This window comes from Musca vetustissima, unplaced genomic scaffold (assembly GCF_032173495.1).
Source record: "Musca vetustissima isolate MV318-11 ecotype Yass unplaced genomic scaffold, APGP_CSIRO_Mvet_v1 utg6369, whole genome shotgun sequence".
Lineage (NCBI taxonomy): Eukaryota > Metazoa > Arthropoda > Insecta > Diptera > Muscidae > Musca > Musca vetustissima.
This window is the reverse complement of record NW_026889093.1, coordinates 971,210-983,165: the sequence shown is the minus strand read 5'-3', so window position 1 is coordinate 983,165 and position 11,956 is coordinate 971,210. Positions and strand designations below refer to the sequence as shown.

The 11,956-nt window shown below is 33.5% G+C and overlaps 1 non-coding gene across 1 annotated transcript; it reads right to left on the bottom strand.

Annotated features, from left to right (window-relative positions):
- Window positions 1-11,586: 11,586 nt before the first annotated feature.
- On the bottom strand, window positions 11,587-11,872 carry LOC133336844 (U11 spliceosomal RNA). Its single transcript, XR_009754562.1, has one exon. It is a non-coding gene; the product is annotated as a U11 spliceosomal RNA (small nuclear RNA).
- Between the last annotated feature and the right edge of the window lie 84 nt (window positions 11,873-11,956).

Genomic DNA, 11,956 nt, shown 5'->3' with positions numbered 1-11,956 from the left:
GTTAAACAAAAAACAAAAGGAGAAACTACATAGATTTTTAAGTTTTTTATAGTGGTTTGTTTTTGTTATTGTAAATGTTTAAAAGAAATATACTATTTGGTTCGTTTATTTGAACTTTTGTATTTTTTCGAATACTTTTTGGTTTTTATTTTTTTGCATTACTCATTGGAGAAACAAATAATTTTATTTTTATATAAATGCAAAATGTTTTTTAATAATTGTTTTATAATAAAAAGAATCTTATCAACAAGTGATCACGGAATTTGTGTGTTTTATTATTTTTAATTTCTTGGAATCGTCTTACCCCTTACCGCGTAAATAGGGTAGCTATAAATACGCGTGGCATTAGCAGCCCCCACCACTGTTGCCTTTTTTGTTTTGTTTGTTGGTGCGTAAGGCGGCCATGACAGACAAATTTGTTTATCAAAAAAAAAACGAGTTGTTTTTTTTGTTGTTATATTTATATAGTGAAATTAACAAATTGTTGTTGGAGATGGGGTGGCCGTAGTGTATAGTATAGAATTGTGAAATGTCGTTCTTGAGCAGTTAACAGATTCTAGATGTAAACAACCGAACCAAATTGCGTTTTAAGAATTGGAAAAGTTTCCGTATAATAAAAACAACAACAATTATTATTAATAATTGAAATCAAAATTAACTATACAGTATGAGATTCTTTCCGCGTTAATAATTAATAGGATCTGACTGAAGATCAAGCCATTTACGACAACCTATTGACAGTTGGAAAAATGGGGATTATCAGCATCAAAAGAACTACTAGGGCAAAATTTTCTGAATGTTGCCCCCAAAGAATATATATTATTTCATTTATATGAAACTTGAACATTTAGACGATAGCAAAATGGGCATGTTGTTAGTTCGCCGCATAATGTCATTCGCCTGCCTCCACAAAGAACCTTTCAACAGTATATGAATGGATAGAGGCCAGTACTCGCGTTCTTCATCCAGCTGTATGTTAGATATAATCTGATTTCCCTTCTACATTTTCCCAGGTTATGACCATCATTTCAGTTCATTCTGATATATGGTTTTGACAAATTCCAACGATACACGCGAACTAGGTAGACAAAATTATTAAGTTCTATGCCGCCCCCTGAAATGGTGAGAATTCATCTAGTGACACAAAATTATGGTTCCTCCATCCCTTATTAAGCAACCCAGTCTGAACATCCTTCCTCAGAGACACATCCTTGAAAACAACACAAAATTATGCACTCCGAATTGCAACGGACTGTGTACAGATGACAGGTGTCTATCACATCTGTGAAGGCACCATTATGCCGCTATCTGTTCCTGTTCCTTAAATGCTATCATGGTGGTGGCTAATCAACCTACGCGACATCTATGTCAGGACTTCAGATGTTATCTGAAGTCATCCAAGGTGGTAATAAATAATATAAATGCAAAGCCCTAACGACACATAATTTTTTTAATTGTTCATCCGAACCAAAAATGTCTCTATCCAATTTTGTTCTTCTATTAACAAATAAATTTTTTCCATTTTCTGCCATTATTAAGGAACCAAAAATTTCAGGAACGATCTTTCAACTACTACAACCATATGTCAGAATGGGTCGTACCCAGTTATTTTTAATAGTTCGCTTGACTTAAGTAAAACACATAAAGCCTTTCTTTGTCCGCTCGACAATATATCTAGTTTTAACTGTGATCATACATTGTAAGTAAGGTACTAGTGCTACCAGGTATCTGTTTTATCTACAGCTTTGAAATTAGCAAAACACATCTCTCAACTCCCTCATATTTTATCGATATCCTATTTTAATTGCAATCACGTATATAATTTTGTATGTGTGTGGCGTGCTAATAACAATTGAAATCTGTTGCTATGTGGTAATAATAGTTGGTTTGGAACGGGAAGTTAAAATTAAAATTTGAATTTATTGTCGCATGAAGGTATACAAAACTTGGTACATATTTTTTTCAACATAAAAAGATAGAATTCATTTTTTTCTTTTGGGATATAAGAGGAACACATGTTTTCATTAATAAATCAATTGTTAAAAAAATAAATCAATAAAAAATTACATAAAAATCATATATAATATAGGTTGGTTGTGGTATATACCAAGGAATAAAGAAAATACACATTAATTTCAATACCTTTTTGAAAGGTAAGTAAACCTGTAAAAATAAAATTAAAATTAAAAATGTATGTATATAGAAAATAAAATAAAAATTAATAAAATATTGGCATACCGTCAGTCAGTATATAAATGTCGATTTGAATAAAATAAAAGTGTGTGGCCGGCAGGAACACTTTTATTCTAATTACTAGTTGCCATAAGACCAAGGCACTGCAGTAAATTCGGTGAACATAACAGCGGTAATTCATCCAGATGTACCGTTTGGACACACTTAAAAAATACTTGTTTCAATTGAGGGGCCTGATTACTGGTGGTATTATTCAGCAGACCGATGGCCATTTCCTCTAGTACGGGTATACGATAATGATATTGTGTATTATCGTTTGTAAAACTCTCCATATAATCGGAAAACATTGTCCAATCGGATTTCATTATTATGGCGACCAGCGCATCAATTACCGGTGTAGATCTATCACGACTGCGCTTCAACATGAGACGACAGGCATTCACGGGACTTAGACCACATTTGACCAATGAATCGAAAAGTAAAATTAGATTGTCAGCTTGTTCCGGATAACGTTCACAGTCATTTACCATTTTCAGTAGTATCATGCGATTATTACGTAGTGTGTGTATGTTACAAAATATACTGAAAAATTGTCGATATAATTTGTGATGATTATACACGAAGGAATAGGCTGTATTAAAATCCGATATGTTCAGGGCGTTTAGTGTTTGTAATACCACATCGGTGTCATTAATTTGATGGGACTTTTTACAGAACAGTGGGTTGTGGCATAAATTTGCAAGATGTTCCAGACATGTTATACCAAATATTGCTGCTACATTTCTAATGCCATAAGAGGAACAATGCTGTCGATTTGCATCACTGGTAATGGTAGGAGGAGGACTAAGGCCACTTTTAACTGTTTGTTGTTGTTGTGGTTCTGATTCTTTAATTGCCAGTATATCGGCGGGAACATTATTAAAAGTACATTTAAATATAGTTTGTTGTTTTTGTATTGATGTTGTGGCAGCAGGTGGGATGAGGAGGGACGTCTCTTGTTTAGAATTTTCCTTTGCTACTATTGTAGTAGCAACAGCAGTATTAGATTCATTCTTTATTATTCGATTAATATTTGAATAATTTGTATTCGGTGGTTTCAGCATAGCATAATAATCTTTAATTTTGATACTATCAGTATTCAACGAAGGCATTTTGACCAACTGTACAATGGGATGATTGTGTTTGTCAGGTATTTTGTTAGTATTATTGTGACTTTTGGTGTTGGTGGAGGAGCTAGTGGCAACTGTTGGATTTATTTTCTTCGGTATTTTAAAATGTTTAAATATTTCTGCTGAGGCTGGATTATGTTTGTCATTCGAATTTAAAATATTATCTAAATTGGGAAATTTAGGCACCTCAGTTGAACTCTTATTACTCGTTGTTGTGTTAATATCTAAGAGAGGTGTTATGATGTCTTTGTTGTTGCTGTTTTCCGATAACATTAATGATGAATTTTGGTAACGGTCCTCATTGGGAGAGCTTGGAAAAATAATATATTAATGGAAAAATTGCAATAAATCTTGCTGTGGGGTAATTACTAAGTTGATTTTTTAATATGTATATTATTTACAATCTAATTTTGTTAGTATCTCAAAAGTTTACAGATTTAGTTAGAAATTAAAAATAAATAAAAAGGATTTTTTTTCTTACTCGAAACCACAGGATGAAGTATCCAATACGAGAGCATCTAAATCATCATCGTCTTCCTCAAAATTTAATATATCCTCTTCCTCCATTTTGGACTCTAGTTCTAGCAGAGACATTTGTAATTCAGGCCACTTATTTTTTGTTGTATTACCTAGGTAAATTTATAAAAATATAAAATAAATAAGATAATACGAAACAATACATATTTAACCAAAAATCACATTTATAATAGAAAATGTCTCATGTCTTGGGATACATGATCTGTAGAGTAAATACTTTTTCGAAGAAATATATCATGTAATAAATTGTTTGTGAGAAATGTATCATGCGATACATTTTGTCTCTTTCAATAGATGTCTCATACAATAAATTTTCTATTGCTAAATGTATCATACAATAGATTTGTTTAAAAAATGTGTTAAGCCATACATTATTTTCGTTTAGTTTTAATGTAATTCAAGGAGATCACGCCCAATAATGATGTGTAAAATAGATTTGAGAACCCTTGAAAACCATAAATGACAAATTTCGATGAAAGCGTGGTTAGAAACTATAAATATCGAAATGGTATCGTTATATTTGTGCCATGGTTAAAGGGAATTCGTGAAACTACTAGGTTTTGAGTAATCATATTAGAAATGACTTTTTGAGTAAATTATGAATATTAAAAAATACACACACTTATAATTTTAACTTACTTTTTTCTTGCTGTACATTTTTATTCCCATTATTCTCCAACACATGAGAACTGCTTGTGTTTTTCTCATCTTGCAACTCACTTTCATTTGGAACAATCTCATCATCACTGTCGTCAACAACAGACTTAGTTTTTGTGTTACTATGTTCCACGTTTTTATCGCCATTTTTCATAAACTCATTATCAGCTTGTTCATCCATTTCAACATTAACGATTTCATCAGTTATATCCAAAATTTCATAATTATTTCTAAACTCATTACCACTTTGAATTTTGGCCCCATTATTGGACTCCATTGCAGTAACATGTTCAACTCTTATATTATCATTTGTAGACTCATCACTGTCGTTCTCTACCACTTCAACAACGACCGCATTATTTGCATCATTGACAATTTCATCTTCACTTTCAGAAATTTCTAATGGTGGAAATGTATCACAATCTTTTTCGTCTGCGTTTAAAGGATCATGGGTTTCATTTTTAAAATTGAGATTATTCGGCGGCTGACAGTCCAACAAATTAATTGTTGATGATTCATAGAATGATTCCGGCAGGGTTTTGTTATAATTAACTCTATCAGTTTGTTGATAGGTGTAATCTAATTTATGTTTTTCATCATCATTCAATTTTTCGTGGAACATAATTTTGTTTTCATCGACTTTATCGTTATTAAACGGCGTTTGCTGCTGCTGTTTTTGTTGTTCAGTAGAAATTGTTGTATTTAAAATACTTTGAAATTGATTTATTGTTGCCACAGTTTCGGAGTTTTGACAATTTTTAGGTGAAGGAATTTCCTTCAGATTTAATGGCTTACAAAGATCAATAATAACAGTTTCATCTGTTATATCCAAACAATCGACCATTTCAATATCTTGGAAGACATTTTCATGACTTTGGTTTTGTTTCGGAGGATCCGGGCTATTTTCATTACACGACGCATTGTTTAAATCTAGAGAATCCTTCCTGATTAATATTTCATTTTGTTGAGTATTTACATCTCTGTTTTCTTTAGACGCATTGCTTAAGTTTAAAGGATCAGCAGGAGCCACGAAAATTCCAAGATTTTCATTATTATACAACTGGTATTTGCTTGTTTCAATTGTACAATTGTTATTATTTGCCATTGTCTTGTCTCCAGTCTCAACTGGACTTGCACCACTCATCATAGTCAGATCATCAATATTTTGATTTAATGCATCCGCCGTTCCATTTGACATGTCGTCATCCTGTAATGCTTTTTCATCACCTTGCTTCCGTTGTTGTGGCACATAGATGGTATTCTCTTTAGACATATTGCTTAAATCTAAAGGATCACCCAATAAAACACTTTCTTGATTTTCGCCAGTGTGCATCACGTCTGAAATGTTTGTTTCAATTGTACAGTTGTTATTATTTTCCATTGGCATGTCTGTAGTAGCCAATGGGCATGCTACTTCAGCTGTGGAACCATCACCGACAATAGAAATGTTCAGCGAATTTGTATTGTTATTGAGGTCATTCGAGTGATCATCAAAGGATTTATTTTCTTCAAGTTTCTCAACAATTTTCGCTAATGCATTATCCTTTACCAACTTGTTATTCTCAATATTGTCGTCTTCATGGCATTCCAATTGTTCTTGAGTTTTATTGTTTTGATTAACCCCCTCTAATTTGATAGAATTATCAACATCTTCTTTTACTATTTTATCATTTGTTTCATCCGATCTTTCAGGTTGTTCCGGTATTGTAATGACAATTATATTATTGGTTTCATTGTGTTTAATTTCCTCGCAAACGTTTAAAAATCCTTGCTTGGATTTGTTAACAATCTTTGGTTGTGTAATTTTCTTAGCAATGCCATCTTCATGATTATCACATGTCTTATCATCATCTATTATCGCCTCCTTAATGGCCGTGTTATTTGTTGTTTCATTGTCCAATAATTCCTTATCACTATCCGGAATTATGGTTATTGTAATTTGTTCCCTTTGATTTTTCAAACAACTATTGACCGCCGCCAAGGGATCAGGATTATTTGTTATTGTAATACGACGCTTACGTATTTTACCCGCACAATTAATAATAGTTGGTGTATTTATATTTAAATCCGGCTGTCTTGGAGATGCAAATTGTTGTTTTTCCAAAACACTTTCAGTTTTGTTTTCCTCCTTTTCATTTGATTTGGTGGTATCCTTAAATAAAAAAGAGGACAAAATTATTATTGTGAATTGAATTGATTTACTTATTCAATTAAACATGAAATAAATAAACTTTATGTGTTTTTTAGAATAGCAGCGTCTTTTATAGAAATGTTTATCGGTGTCAGGCACTTGGAATAAAAACCGTTTCACAGAGGTCGGGACGTGGCAATCCTTACACTTGGTACAAGGTATGTAATTGAAATCACGCATGTGACTATATGCTAACCCATTTTGATTATGATTAGTCATCCTAGATGGATGAAATACCGCCTATCTCTCTGAACGGTCTTGTAATATACACCGACGATTCCCAAAATTAAAAAAACGACGGATTATATCCATCGAAATGGTCAAAACAAGAAGATCCTATGACTATATGACTATATTTGGTAAATTTCTACTAATCATCAGATATTATGTGCTATGACAATTCTGATACGAAGACCGAATTGGTGGTACGTATGCTATGTTTGGGAGCCAAATACCACGGTATAATCCTTGAATACAAATGGATGCGGTCTGCCAAGATGGTTGGTGCAAATTGTCGCGGTCTGTCAAGATGGATGGGGCAGTTGCTTTTTTTGTCGTAACTACAAATAACCCAATTAAGCGGCTGAATTAGTCAAATAACGTAGGATAAATTATCTGGAACCGGTGCCTATATTTGTCGATATCAACGGGGCTTTTAAGGCTATAAATTCAAAAGCGGCACATGAGTAAATACCAAATGGTTCATGGCACTGCAGCACGATTTATGCCGAATCGGTAATATTTGTGAAATTGGCGGCAAATTATAGATCGATCTTCAGATTGTTAGCTCACTTAGACTACCTAAGGGTATTACATTGACAATATCCGAAATATTTAACCAAATACGTTGTTATTATTAAAAACCGATGAAATTTCTGAGGAGAAATACAGTGAGAATTTGTCAATTGATTAAATATTGTTGAGCGCCAGTATTAGAAGAAGTGTGAATTAAAAAAAAAAGCGGCACATGAGTAAATACCAAATGGTTCATGGCACTGCAGCACTATTTATGCCGAATCGGTAATATTTGTGAAATTGGCGGCAAATTATAGACAATTGTTAGCTCACTTAGACTACCTAAGGGTATTACATTGACAATATCCGATATTTAACCAAATACGTTGTTATTATTAAAAACCGATGAAATTTCTGAGGAGAAATACAGTGAGAATTTGTCAATTGATTAAATATTGTTGAGCGCCAATATTAGAAGAAGTGTGAATTAAAATTGTCCGGTTAGAGGATTAATGGCTTGAGTAACTTGAATGAAGAACCCCAAATGCAGGTTAGAAGGCTAAAAGTCATTGATCATCTACAGATGTCTAACAATTCGAAGCAATTGTTTGGCTGATATAAGATTGATGCTATAACACTTTCCTAGACGATTTAGATGTCGTCATTTTTTTATACAGACGGATCCAAGATGGAAGAAGATACAGGAGCTGGTGTCTACTGTGAAGGGCTAGGCCTTGAGTTAACCTACAAGCTGGATAGCAACTGTAGTGTTTTCCATGCTGAAATCTTCGCTTTTTGGAAGTCCACCGGTGACTATATTTGTGGATAGTCAAGCGGCCGTACTCAAATGTAGAACAGCTGTGGAAGAACTTACAGCTATCGGCTGTGTTGGGTAGCAGGATACCGTGACATCATGAGTAATAAAAGAGCAGACGAATTAGCTAGATGAGGATTTCAATCTACAGATCTAGCAATTGATGGCTCAATCAAACGACCCTCATGTCATCTTTATCGGAACTTTGAGGCGTTCTACGACGAAAGAGCCTATGAACATTGGCACAACGAACCAAGGTGCAATGTGTCAAGATCTATTTGACCGTCTTTGTCTACAAAATGGACACACTCACTGTTGAACCTGAGCAAAGCTGAAATATGAGAAATGACAGGAATCATTACTGGTCATTGCCTGGCCTGGCTTACAGACGGCACAGACTAGTGGGTGCTCATTTTCTTCTCAACAACAGAACCTGCTCTAATCTACAGCATAATTAGAAACCTTAAGTGGTTGGGAAAGCGCAACCTTGACACGTCATATATCTTCTGTCCGACTTCTATAGCCGTCGATACTATCTAATACTAACCTTCTCACACTTCCTTGTAAGCTCCATAGATCTCTTCATATCTTTTTCTTTTTCGTGGATGATCACAAGAATCCAGACGGTCTCAGAGTGCTGCAGCCACATAAGTGAGTGCACATCCCCAAACCTAACCTTACCCTTTCCTATGAAATAGGTATAACTTCTAAATACGCCCCTAACCCATTCTCATCTCTTCTGCCCCATATTTTTAGGTGCTCAGGATAAGCACATAGGATCAAAGGTCTCCGAGTGAATCGATCGCTGTATAATAATTTGTGTTTTTATCCCTGAATGACAATCGAAATATAGCATTTCCACATTAAATGAAACCTTTTACAAATTAAATGAACCCTTTTCCAAATTAAATGAAACCTTTTCCAAATTAAATGAAACCTTTTCCAAATTAAATGAAACCTTTTCCAAATTAAATGAAACCTTTTCCAATTGAAATGAAACCTTTTACAAATAGAATGAAACCTTTTCCAATTGAAATGAAACCTTTTACAAATAGAATGAAACTTTTTCCAAATTAAATGAAACCTTTATTTTTATCTAAGGAAATATAATATTTGCAGTAATTTCAAACCAATATTTGAAAATTAAATCAAAGAATATTAACAAATATAGTTGTATGGCTATGTAATTAACATAAATATTCTTTAATTCGGTGTGATTTCATTTAATATCTTTTCTACATAAAACTAAATAAATAGTAATACAAAGTGAGGTATTTCTTGACATTTTAATAAATAAATATTTAAGAACAAGAATTGAATACCCGGTCCTAAATGCGAAATACATATTTGACTTAATAAATTGTTGATGATATGGTAACTGCTTATCTTAATGAAGGGGTTCCCGACTTGCAGCTTGTGGGATTTTCAAAACCATGTCCATAACGTAGTTAGAACAATCTTGCCGAGTAAGCTTTTGAATACTTCGCTCGATTACATCAACAATGTTATGTTCCATTGAAACGTCACACAGCTCAGCTCTTGGACATAATTTTATTTTTTTTGAAAATGCATTTTCGATTGGATTTAGCATTGGTTTCATTCTATTTGTAAAAGGTTTCATTCTATTTGTAAAAGGTTTCATTTCAATTGGAAAAGGTTTCATTTAATTTGGAAAAGGGTTCATTTAATTTGGAAAAGGGTTCATTTAATTTGGAAAAGGTTTCATTTAATTTGGAAAAGGTTTCATTTAATTTGGAAAAGGTTTCATTTAATTTGGAAAAGGGTTCATTTAATTTGTAAAAGGTTTCATTTAATGTGGAAATGCTATATATCATTCCAGTGTACAGAGCTTACCTTCACAACATCATCATTGACATCCTGGTCTACTGTTCTATTCACTTCTTTGAAAGTTTTCTTCTCATTATCCATTGTTATTGTTGTTGAATTTAATGGTTGCACATCAAGTAATTGATTAAATATTTCTCTGGTTGATTCGTCTGTAAACTGATATTCATCATCCAAACTACAGTTCAGAAAATTGGATGAATCCTCAGGCATTGAGGCATATGTAGAATCATTGGGTCCAATCGTGGAAGTACCTATAATACAAAACAAAAAAATATTTTATTTAAGTAATGAGATTATTTGAGCTTGAGGTCTCAAGCTCTAATAATCTCATTACTTGAATATCAACAAAAAGGTCGAAAAAACAATCAACACTCAACATAAATAAAAAAATATTTTATTTAAATTAGTATAATTTGGTAATAAATTTGTTTTAAAGTTTTATTTTATTTATTTTTTACTAAATTACCTTTCATGACACTATTTGCACCATCAGCATCATCAATTGTATCCAGTAATGGCATATCCAGTGCGGCTTTAAATGAATTATTATTATCCACATTTGCATCGGGCAATTGATCAAGTCCCAAATCAAAATCACTGGTTTCGATTAGACGTCGTATAAAATCATCATCCTGGCCATTGTCAACCACTGTACAGCACGGATTTTCCGTTAATATACCGTAGTCCTGATCGCATGAACTGGTGGTTGTGGAATTCTGTTGATGATTTGCATTTATAGATAAATCTAAGGGCGAATTGTCATCATCATCATCATTTGACATTGGACAGCCTAATGAAACATCTGCATTTATTATAACGTTGTTGTTGTGGCTTACAATTGGAATGGCATTGCTGGTATATAGTGTTGTGTTTGCCGCCGCCTTCACCGATAAGTCTAAAACATCGGCAGTTTTGTGGGCCGGTGGGGGTGGTGGTATTGTTTCGCTGCTTGTTACAATTGTTGATGTTGTTAATGGCAGTGTAGCTGTTGTTGTAATATCTGTAGTTATTACCGGCAATACAATGGAGTTGTCCCCAAGTGAATTTGGTCGAAATTGTGTAATAATTGGAAAACTTATACCGCCAGCAGCAGTAGTACCACCACATGCCTAAAAGAAAATAAAGAAAAAAGTAAAAAAAAAAAAACTAAAATAAAAGGGATTTAAAAGAGCACCTCTCATCTACAAAATATACAGGTAATCGTAACTATATGTATCGACACTCCCTCCACACGAGGACAATCCATAAGTCTTTGCTGGATTCCTTTCTAAACATCATCTTATTAAAAGGTAATTGTATATACTGACTGACATCCCCTTATAATTATTTTTCAGTTGGGGCCATTTATTATGGAGTTGGTTTAATAAATAGAATCGTTGAAACTCAATTCAATTCTAATCAAATCAGAATGTATTTTATCACCATGAGAAAATATGGCGCTCCCGAAATTGGCACGCTAATCAATCACATCCGATCGATTGCTATCCAAATTTCGTTTACGGCAGCCACAATTCTCATCTTTACAAAAATTATGCACTGGATATGCAAAGCCATACCCCACTGGAGCATTGAACCGTTCACATGAACTACAAAAACAATGCCGCCGCCAAACAGCAAGCAATTGTCTAGTTCAATCGATTGAACAGCAACGCCGCAATGCGTCCGCACACAGAACAATGTTCTGTGATCTTTTGCATATAAGTAAGTGCAAAGACGAGCGCCCTTTTTAAAGAAACCTGGCCGACAAAGTGAATCACTTTAGTGTATGAATTATTAAAGTGATTGAGAATTAAATGGAATAGCGTGAAAACA